The sequence below is a fragment of the Dipodomys spectabilis genome, unplaced genomic scaffold (assembly GCF_019054845.1).
Source record: "Dipodomys spectabilis isolate Male_0828 unplaced genomic scaffold, ASM1905484v1 ptg000282l, whole genome shotgun sequence".
Taxonomy (NCBI): Eukaryota; Metazoa; Chordata; class Mammalia; order Rodentia; family Heteromyidae; genus Dipodomys; species Dipodomys spectabilis.
Genome location: NW_024870959.1, coordinates 1130568 through 1140556, shown reverse-complemented (window position 1 = coordinate 1140556; position 9989 = coordinate 1130568).

The window sequence follows — 9989 nt, the reverse complement described above, 5'->3', positions numbered from 1 at the left end:
GTGCTTTCCCTCTCCACCTTCCCCATGCAGGAAGGACCTCTCCATGTCTGGATAAGGCTTGTGGGACATGCCCCTGCCCCTTGCCCCACCTAGGGAGCCAAAGGCGCAATACCACCCCTCCCCCCACTCCAGGGAGACAACTCATTGGGAGAGATGGGCTCCCTGGTGGGGCAGGGGTAGGCCCAAGCACCTGGCTCATGTTTCCCCCTCTTCCTTCCTGGACTGTTTCTGCTGTGGGCTCTGCAGGTGCACACGGCCTCCTCCAACTCCTTTCCTCTGGAGATGCCTTTTCTCACCCCACCTGGAGAGGTCACTAGCTGATTCCCAACCCCCTCACCCCACTCCCATCCCTAGCTCCTTCTTGGATCCCTCTTGGCTGTCCAGCCCTATGCAACCAAGTCTGATCTGTGTGGGAAATCCAGAAGCTGGCCTGCATTCCTGTGGGAGGCTCTCTCCTCCACTGCTCCCAGATGTGTCTTGAGTTCCCTCCCCCATGCTCACCCATTTCCCTGGGAAATGACCTCTCAATGCCATAGCCACACACAGATCCAAGGCTCTCTGTTGGCTCCTGGGCCATGTCAGCCACAGTGGGTCTGAATTAGAGAGGCCTCAGTAGCCAGAGGGGACCCACAGGTTGAGGGCAGCCTTTCCTATCTGCTACATTCCCTCATCCCAGGATATTAGTCTGGGAGGAGGTGCTGGTGCCCTGTGGCCCCACTGGTATGGTCGAATGTGTTGTAGCAAAGCCCAAGGGAGGCCTAGCTCCCCTCCCCCCCCCCCCCCCCCCCGCAGGCAGATGGCAGCAGCCCCGAATTCTCCCTTCCTACTTTCTCCCTTCCCTGAAGGCCAACTTCAAGATTTCCCAAATGGAGGCCCACCCCTTCTCCCCTACTGGTCTCTGAGGGCTCCGCCTACTAAGTCCACCCACACTGCTGGGTTGGCCTGCTCCCCATTTGCTGCCCCTCCCTGGCAGCCCGGGTTGGTTCTCATTGAGGAAGCCTAGAAATCCTGCCTTCCTCTTCCCTGCTTGGCCAGCCCTTTCCCACTGACTGCTCCTGCCTCTCCTGCCCCGCCAGTCCCTCTCCTGCTTCTCCTAACCATAGGGGCCTAGGGGCCCAGCAGGCACAACACCGAGACCCCATCCCCATCTGCTCCATCCTTGCTCCTCCATTTCCCCCATCAGCCCTACCTCCTCCATTCCTGGCCTGCCCCTGTCCTAAGTTTCATGCCCCTTCCACTTATCCCACCCCTCCTGGGCAGCCTGGCCCTCCCAGAATGGCAAAGTCTCCATGGGCCATTAAGAGTCAGTTCCCAGTCTTGGAGCTTGCTCCAACCTCATCCCTTCCAGGCCAGGGCCATTCTCTGCTTTCCAGGAAATGACTTCTGGAGCTGTCCTGCTGCCATGGGCTGATGCGAGGTGGAGGAAGAGTTGCTGGGGCCTCAGCCTGAGGGTCTTGCCTGGGGTACCAGGGCTGCAAAAGGCCTACTGGGAACAAAGCACTGGTTTGTGGGTCTTGCCTGGGATCCGAGAAGCAGCAGGAAAAATGGGGCGGGACCAGGCTCAGGAAACAGATGCCAGCAAGCCTGAAAGGGCAGGGCTTTGTCGCGAGTCTGTCCCTGTGATGCAGGTGGGAGCAGAAGGAAGTGGGTGGGCCCAGTCAGGCCCTTGCATCTGTTCTGCCCTGAATCCAGGGGATGGAGGGAGACCTAAAGGGTCTGCTCAAGGGCTGATGGGGGAAATGGAGGAGCAAGGATGGAGCAGATGGGGATGGGGTCTCGGTGTTGTGCCTGCTGGGCCCCTAGGCCCCTATGGTTAGGAGAAGCAGGAGAGGGACTGGCGGGGCAGGAGAGGCAGGAGCAGTCAGTGGGAAAGGGCTGGCCAAGCAGGGAAGAGGAAGGCAGGATTTCTAGGCTTCCTCAATGAGAACCAACCCGGGCTGTCAGGTCTGCTCAAGGTGCAGGTACTGATGGGCAAACCGATGGGATGGGGCCCTAGTTCAGGTGCCGCCCAAGGCGCTGCTGCTAGAGAACCCCATGGCAGAAACCACCCCAAGCACCCCACTGGCAGGCGAGCTATGGGGCTGACCCTGGGGCTGGTCTTGCCAAAGAATGTGGATGCCAACTATATTTTAGATATGAGACCCTTGTCCGTTGTATGGCTAGTGAAGATTTTCTCCCAATCTGTGGGCTTTCTATTGATCTTGCTAGCTATGTCCTTTGCCATGCAGAAGCTCTGCAACTTCATGCAATCCCATTTCTCCAACCTTTCTTTGATTTGTTGTGTTTCTGGGTCTCTATTAAGAAAATTTCGGCCTGAGCCAAGGAGGCCTAGGGTTTTCTCCTATTCCATCCTGTAATGTTTTCAGAGTGTGTGCTTTGACTCCGAGGTCTTTGATGCATTTGGAGTTGATTCTGGTGCAGGGTGATATATAAGGATCTAGTTTTAGTTTTCTACAAGTAGTTAACCAATTTTGCCAGCACCATTTACTGAAGAGGCTGTCTTTCTTCCATTGTATTATTTTAGCTCCCTTATCGAAGATTAGTTGGCTATAGGTCTGTAGGTTCATTTCTGGGTTTTCAATTCTATTCCATTGGTCCTGAGGTCTGTTCTTATGCCAGTACCAAGCTGTTTTGATTACTATGGCTTTATAGTAGAGTTTGAAATTTGGTATTGATATTCCACCAGCAGTGTTCTTTACACACACACACACACACACACACACACACACACACAGAGGAAGGTAGTAATGATGAGCTGAGCTAGAACTGGGGGCAGTCCTGAGGCATAGACATAGTAAACTCTCAAAGCAGATCAAGTACTTTCTCCCTAAGTCCTTCTTGGACTGAGGGTTCTGGGCCATGGCAGTTAGTACCATGGAACCTGCCCCTTCATCCGTGCATGGGGCCACAGGACCCAGGGAAGGACACTATGGATGCTCCTTTGTAGTCGGCCCACGATTGCAGACCTTCATATACCCCCACGCACTGGTGAGGAAAGCAGGGCTCTGAGCTCTGGGACTCTAGAGATAGCGACTGCTACAAGTAGCAGCCAGCCGGCTTTAGATTCCTGAGCCTACAAGTCTATCATGAGCCCAACTCAACACCTGCTCAAGGTGTGCCTGATGATTAACACTGTTGTGATACTTGTATGAGTGGGTGTTACCTGCTGTGCCATTTTGCAGCCCTTGCCCCTCCTGGCCCAGAACTATGATCTGAGACGTCGATTGCCCGGTCAGATGCACACTGCACCCATGACAGATGCCATTCTGATGACCCGACCAATGACCTCCGTACCCCAGGGCTGGATTCTTCTCTGATACTGTGGCCTGCTCTATAGGAAAAGGCCTCAAAAGAGGCTGCACTCAAGACTTGTAGAACACCAAGACGTTGGGAGATCCTCAGGGGCCCACTGGAAAGTACTCTGCCTAGAGTCACAGAGTGAGGTCCAAGAAGGCCAGGTGTTGGTCATGGGGCTTGAACTCTGGGCCTGGATGCTGTCCCCCAGCTCTTCAGCTTGCCACTTGAGTCACAGGGCCAATTCCAGTATTCAGGAGGTTCCTTTTAGATCAGAGTCTCCCGGAATTCCTGACTGGGGTTGGTTTTGAACCGTAATCCTCATATCTCAGCTTCCTGAGGAGCTAGGAGGAGAGGTCTGAGTCACTGGCACCTGGCTGATCTGACCTTTCAGTAGCTCCTGAAAGCTTTTCTTTATTTTTTTAGGTGCCAATGCTGGGGCTTGAACTCAGGGTCTGGCCTCTGGTCTCTTAACTTTTTCCCTCAAGGCTGGCACTCTACCACTTGAGCCACAGCTCCATTTCTGGCTTTTGTAGTTAATCTGCAAGAACAGTCTCACTAACTTTTCTCACCTGAGCTGGCTTGACTTATGATCTCTGATCTCAGTCTTCTGAGTAGCTAGGATTTACAGGGGTTGAGCCACTTCTGGCATTGTGCTAGAAGCTTTTCTTAAGCAAGCATTCTTCCCTGTGTTTGCCTTGAATCCTCCATGCAAAGGAGGCCTGAGGGTCAGGAGGTGTGAAAAATAGGCTTCCAGCCACAGGAAATGGCTGGAGTCCATGGTGAAAAGACAAGCTAATCTTCCCCCTGGGCCCATTCTGGGAACCCACCATTTGCCCTACCTGTGTCTCAACAAACCTTGACCCAGCCTTGAATGTTCTGCCAGAATGTCTGAAGCCACAGAACCTTCATTCCACCTACACCACTTGCTCCATACGACACATAAGGACCTTTGCCCATGATGGACCTTCTGCCTGAGGCTCTCTGTCCGGTTCCATGCCTTAGAACTCCTGTGGAATTTTGGCACTGGTTATATCACCTCCTGGAGCAAATCTTTCCTTCCCTTCTCCCTTTTTTTAATTATTGAGTTGCTATAGATGGAACTTTGTGCAGAGTGACTGGCAAATGTTCTATCTTGGTGTGTTGTGTGTGCATGTGCGTGTGTGCACACGCGCGAGCATGCGTGTGTGTGTGTGTGTGTGTGTGTGTGTGTGTGTGTGTGTGTGTGTGTGTGTGTGCCAGTCCTGATGTTTAAATTTATGGTCTGGATGTTATCCTAACCCTGAGCTTTTGTGCTCAAGGCTAGCACTCTACTACTAGAACCACTGCTCTACTTCTTGCTTTTTGGGTGTTTAATTGAAGAAAAATGTCTCATATAGACTTTTTGTTAGTAATTGGGATCCTCAGATCTCAGCCTCCTGAGTAACTAAGATTACAGGGGTGAGCCAGCAGCACCTGCCTTCTACTCTACCTCTTACCTATAACCTTGGCCCTCCTCTGTGTCCCAGAAGAATATGTCTCACCAGACTCACTTTTTTTTTTCTTTTTGCAGGTCTTGGGGCTTGAATTCAGGGTCTGGGTATGTTCCTGAGCTTCTTTTGCTCAAGGCTAGCACTCTCTCACTTAAACCACAGTGCCACTTTTGGCTTTTTCTGTTTCTGTAGTACTGAAGAATGAAACTCAGGGCTTCATTTGTGCTATGTAAGCACTCTACCACTAAGCCACATTCGCAGCCCACTTCTAATGGGAATTATGAGAGTGGGATTTATTGAATTATCCCTTTTGGCGTAGAAATAGCTGATTATTTCATGTCTATGCCAAGATTTGGGACTAGCTTTTGACTTGGCAATGAGGAATGATAGATGAGTGATAGCCACCAGGCCCCAGAGGTCTAGGCTCACATCCTACACAGGGATAGAGACTATGCAGAGAGAACCTTGGACAACTCCTCCAACCTAGGGACTGTGGACTCTCTGGAAGCAGTGGCTGGCTGCAAAGTGTCCCAATGGGATGCCTCAGACAGAACATTATGCACCCGTTGCACACACTAGCCCAGGCAAAGCCTTCAGGTCTTCAGTTATTAAATGGCAGAAGGTGCTTTGGTCAAGCTGCTGGCTCACACTTAGTACTCTATGAGGGCTTGTCCCAGTTTGACCAGGTTGGGGTGGCTGGGGATGGGCAACCTGCTGAATGCCCATCATCCATACAGAGATCCATGTAGTTATTGCCTCCTTTTTGGGGGAGGGCGGGTACTATTGTACTATGATCCTAGGCCCTGCTCTTGAGCTCCTTTTGCTCAAGGGTAGCGCTCTGCCATTGAGTCACAGCCCCATTCATGCTTATTTTTCTGGTGATCTCTTAGAAAGAAGAGCCTCTGCAGTAAATGGTGGTGGCAAAATTGGTTAACTACTTTTAGCAAAATAAGCTAGATCCTTATATATCACCGTGCACCAGAATCAACTCCAAAAAGATCAAAAACCTCAGAGTCAAAGCAGACACTCTGAAAACATTATAGGGTGTTATAGGAGAAACCCTAGGTCTCCTTGGCACAGGCCGAAATTTTCTTAATAAAGAGCCGGAAAAGCAACAAATCAAAGAAAGGTTGGACAAATGGGATGGCATGAAATTGCAGAGCTTCTGCATGGCAAAGGACATAGCTAGTAAGATCAATCAAAGCCCACGGATTGGGAGAAAATCTTCACTAGTCATACAATGGACAAGCGTCTCATATCTAAAGTATACCTAGAACTCAAAAAATTAAATCCTCCAAAAACAAATCTTCAAAGAAACAACTGCCCAATAAATAAGTGGGCTAAAGTCTTTAAGAGAAACTTCTCTGAAGAGGAAAGAAGGATGGCCAATAGACACCTGAAGAAATGTTCAACCTCCTAGCCATTAAAGAAATGCAAATCAAAACAACATGAGATACCACCTCACCCCAGTTAGAAAGGCTATAATCAAGAACTATAATAACAACAGGTGCTGGAGCAGATGTGGACAGAAGGGAACCTTACTGCATTGTTGGTGGGAGTGTATACTTCTTCAACCACTTTGGAAAGTAGTATGCAGGTTTCTCGAAAGATTCCACATAGAGCTCCCCTATGACCCAGCAATTTCACTTTTGGGCATTTACCCAAATGTTCACAAACAAGACCACATTAAAGCTACCGGCACGACTATGCTTATTGCAGCATTATTTACCATAGCTAAGATATGGTACCAGCTCAGATGCCCCTCAGTAGATGAATGGATCAAGAAAATGTGGTATATATACACAATGGAATTCTATGCCTCCATCAGAAAGAATGACATTGCCCCATTTGTTAGGAAATGGAAAGACTTGGAAAAATTATATTAAGTGAAGTAATCCATGCCCAAAGAAACATAGGTCCCATGGTTTCCCTCATTTGCAATATCTAGTATATGTCTGAGTCAAGCAGAAAAGGTCAAATAAATTGATTTCCGGGAAATGAACCCTAAGATATGTATTCAAATGTGTTTTATCTTTCATGTGATTGTTTCTAACACATTTATAAGATTATTTCTTTGTTGCTTTCTATGTCCCTCCCCACTTTATAACCCCTGCTTTCACTGTACTTGATGTCGGTATAATTTGTGGAGGGGAAGGGAAAAAACAAATCGTTTAAATAGGGATACAGGTGGACCTATTGCAACAATGAAATGTACAAGTCGTTATGTCAAAATATGATCTTTACAACTGTGGGGGGAGTGCTTGGAACGATGATTGTGTGTTGGGGTTAGGGGCGGGGAGAGAATGGGAAAAGATAGGAAGGGGAAACAAAAAGGAAGAGGCTACGATGCTTGATAAGAAATTTACTCATTATCTTGCCCATGTAATTGTAACCTCTCTGTATAGTATTTTCACAATGTAAAATAAAAGCAAAAAAAGTACTAATTAAATTAATAGTTAGTGTATGATTATATAAAACTACATTGACTAATTTTCAATTAATACTTTATTATTTATTCAATCATGTTACTTAAAAAAGGAAGGAATAATTTAAATGCCAATAATTTGTAATAATATTTTATATGCAATTTCCTAGTATACATATATCTCTCTCTTGCTATATATATGTATATATGCATCTATTTATCTATCTATCAATCTACATATTTATGTGTTCATACACTTGTCAGTCATCGGGCTTATTTGTAGATTGCTCGCTTACTACGTACAAAGCCCTGAGTTCGATTCCTCACTCCCTTGTGCACAGAAAAATCTAGAAGTCGTGCTGTCGCTTAAGCAGTGGAGCACTGGCTTTGAGCATAAAAGCTTCGGGACTGTGTCTAGACCCTTTCTCAAGACCCAGGACTGGCACCAAAAAAAAAATAAAATAGAATGTTCTGACTGCAACAATATAAGGATAGTACTGCAAATATACCTCATCACAGAACAAGCATGGAGTCTGGTGCTTGCAGCTGCCATCTTACCTGACTTAGCCAGAGGTAAACCACTGCAACCCAGCTCCACGGAACCAGAAGTTGCTGGTTCACTCACCACTGTCATCCAAGATACTCGGGGGCTGATTTGTGAAACTCTGAGCTGTGGTTCACAGTAGTAGAGCTCTAGCCTTGAGCAAAAGACCTTAGAACAGTACCCCCAAATTTTCAGTGCATTCCCCATGGCTCTTTGCAACAGAGAGTTATGATCTAGGTGTCTGTAGCTGAGGTCTGTCACCCTGCCTACTCAAGAAACTGAGATGTGAGGATCTGGGTTCTAAACTATCCCAGACACAAAAGTTCCCATGAGACTATTATCTCCTATTCACCACTTAGAAACTTGAAATGGAAGCTGGGCACCAGTGACTAACGCCTGTCATCCTAACTACTCAGGAGCCTGAGAGCTGAGGATCATGGTCCAAAGCCAGCCTGGGCAGGAAATTCCTTGAGATGGACAATTCTCTCTAGTGACCCACCAAAAACCTGAAGGGGTGCTGTAGCTCAAGTGGTAAAGCGCTTGGTTTTAGCTGAAAAGCTCTAGGATAGACAGCACCCAGGCCTAGACTTCAACTCTTCCAACTTACAAGAAAAGAAAAGAAACAAACAAACCAAAAGAGGAGTGGTTAGAATGCTTTGCATGTATGAATCCCTGGAATTGAATCCTCAGTACCACATCACTAGAAAAAAGCCTGAAGTGGCCCTGTGGCTCAAGTGGTAGAGTGCTACCCTTGTACAGGAGAAACTCAGGAACCATGCTCAGGTCCTGAGGTCAAGTTCCAGGACAAGTGTATGCACACACACACACACACACACACACACACACACACACACACACACACACACACAGATACCAGAAGTGAAGCTGTGACACCAAATGGTGGTAAAGCACTGAGCTTCTGTTCTGAGCTCATGGTCAGCACCGAGGTCCTGTGTTCAACCCCAAAAGCTAGCCATCCAGGGCTCGACTAGGATAGGTCAAAGGTTTCAAAATCTGATGCACTTCACCAGCCCTAGATGATAGGAAACTTTGGGATTTTGCACAAGTGCTTAGATTTAGCAAGCTTCTGGAATCCTAGGGAGGCACCATTGCCAATTAGGAATCTTTTCATTAGGTTCAGCTCCCTTATTGTCTGCCAGAAGGACCCATGAATTAATTGGAGCAGGTTATTTCAATACTGGAACATAATCTAACAAAGACAGGATAAGTGCAGGGAACTTGGCCTGCCACAGGAGCTGGCACAAATGAAAGCTTCCTGGGGAGAGAGATAGCTTAGAGTACAAAGAAGCCTTTTTCTCCTGTCCTTCAAATTTTGCCTACACTCATCCTCACTAATTGGCTCAGATGGAGTTGTTTGTTACACAGCTGTACAGGAGGGGGGCCTTTTTGTCTGTCTGTCCAGACCATGAGGCAGACTTCCTCCAGCAGCCTGGAGTGCACAGAAACCCTCAGGCTACACTGGGAACAGTGAGGGGAGCCCTGGAACATGCACTGTTTTGAAAGCACTCTCTGTGCTATGAAATCATTCTATTCAAAGCAAATTTCCTAGCTGAGTGCCTTTCAACATAGCTACTCTGGATCTTTACCAATAGAAATACATGCATACATACATGGGGAGACATGGATTTACTACTTTTTCTTTTTTGGCAGGTCTGGGGCTTGTACTGTGAGCCTAGTCACTCTCCCAGAGCTTCTTTTGTTCAAGGGTGGTGCTCTGCCCTTGAGTTTCAGTCCGCCTCATGGGTGTTTATATTCCTGTGATCCCTTAGAAATAAGAGTGTCCTGAACTTTCCTGTCCCGACTGAATTCAAGCTGCCATTCTCTACCTCTCAGCCTCCTGAAGAGCTAGGATTACAAGCATGAGCCTCTGAGACCTGGCTTTCTTTTATTCTTGTTGTTCTTTGTTTTATCATGACAATCTGAAATCTTCACAGTGTCATACTAATGGTTTGCATTTCGAAGTAAACTACCCAGGCCTGGAGTTCAAATGCCAGGACTGATACTTACAAATGGAGGGAGATCTTGAGAAAATCATTCCTATTCATGGGAATGCTTAATGGACTGTCATAAAAGTAACAATTAAATTCACAGTTGTTCATGATTCTCCTAAAGAATGCCACACAAAAAGTATTGGATTATGTCTTTCATTCTAGCACCATGGTATGATTCTCCTAATTAAAGAATACTGACTACTTTTACATTAATGCTTTGATAAGTATTAAACCATGATACT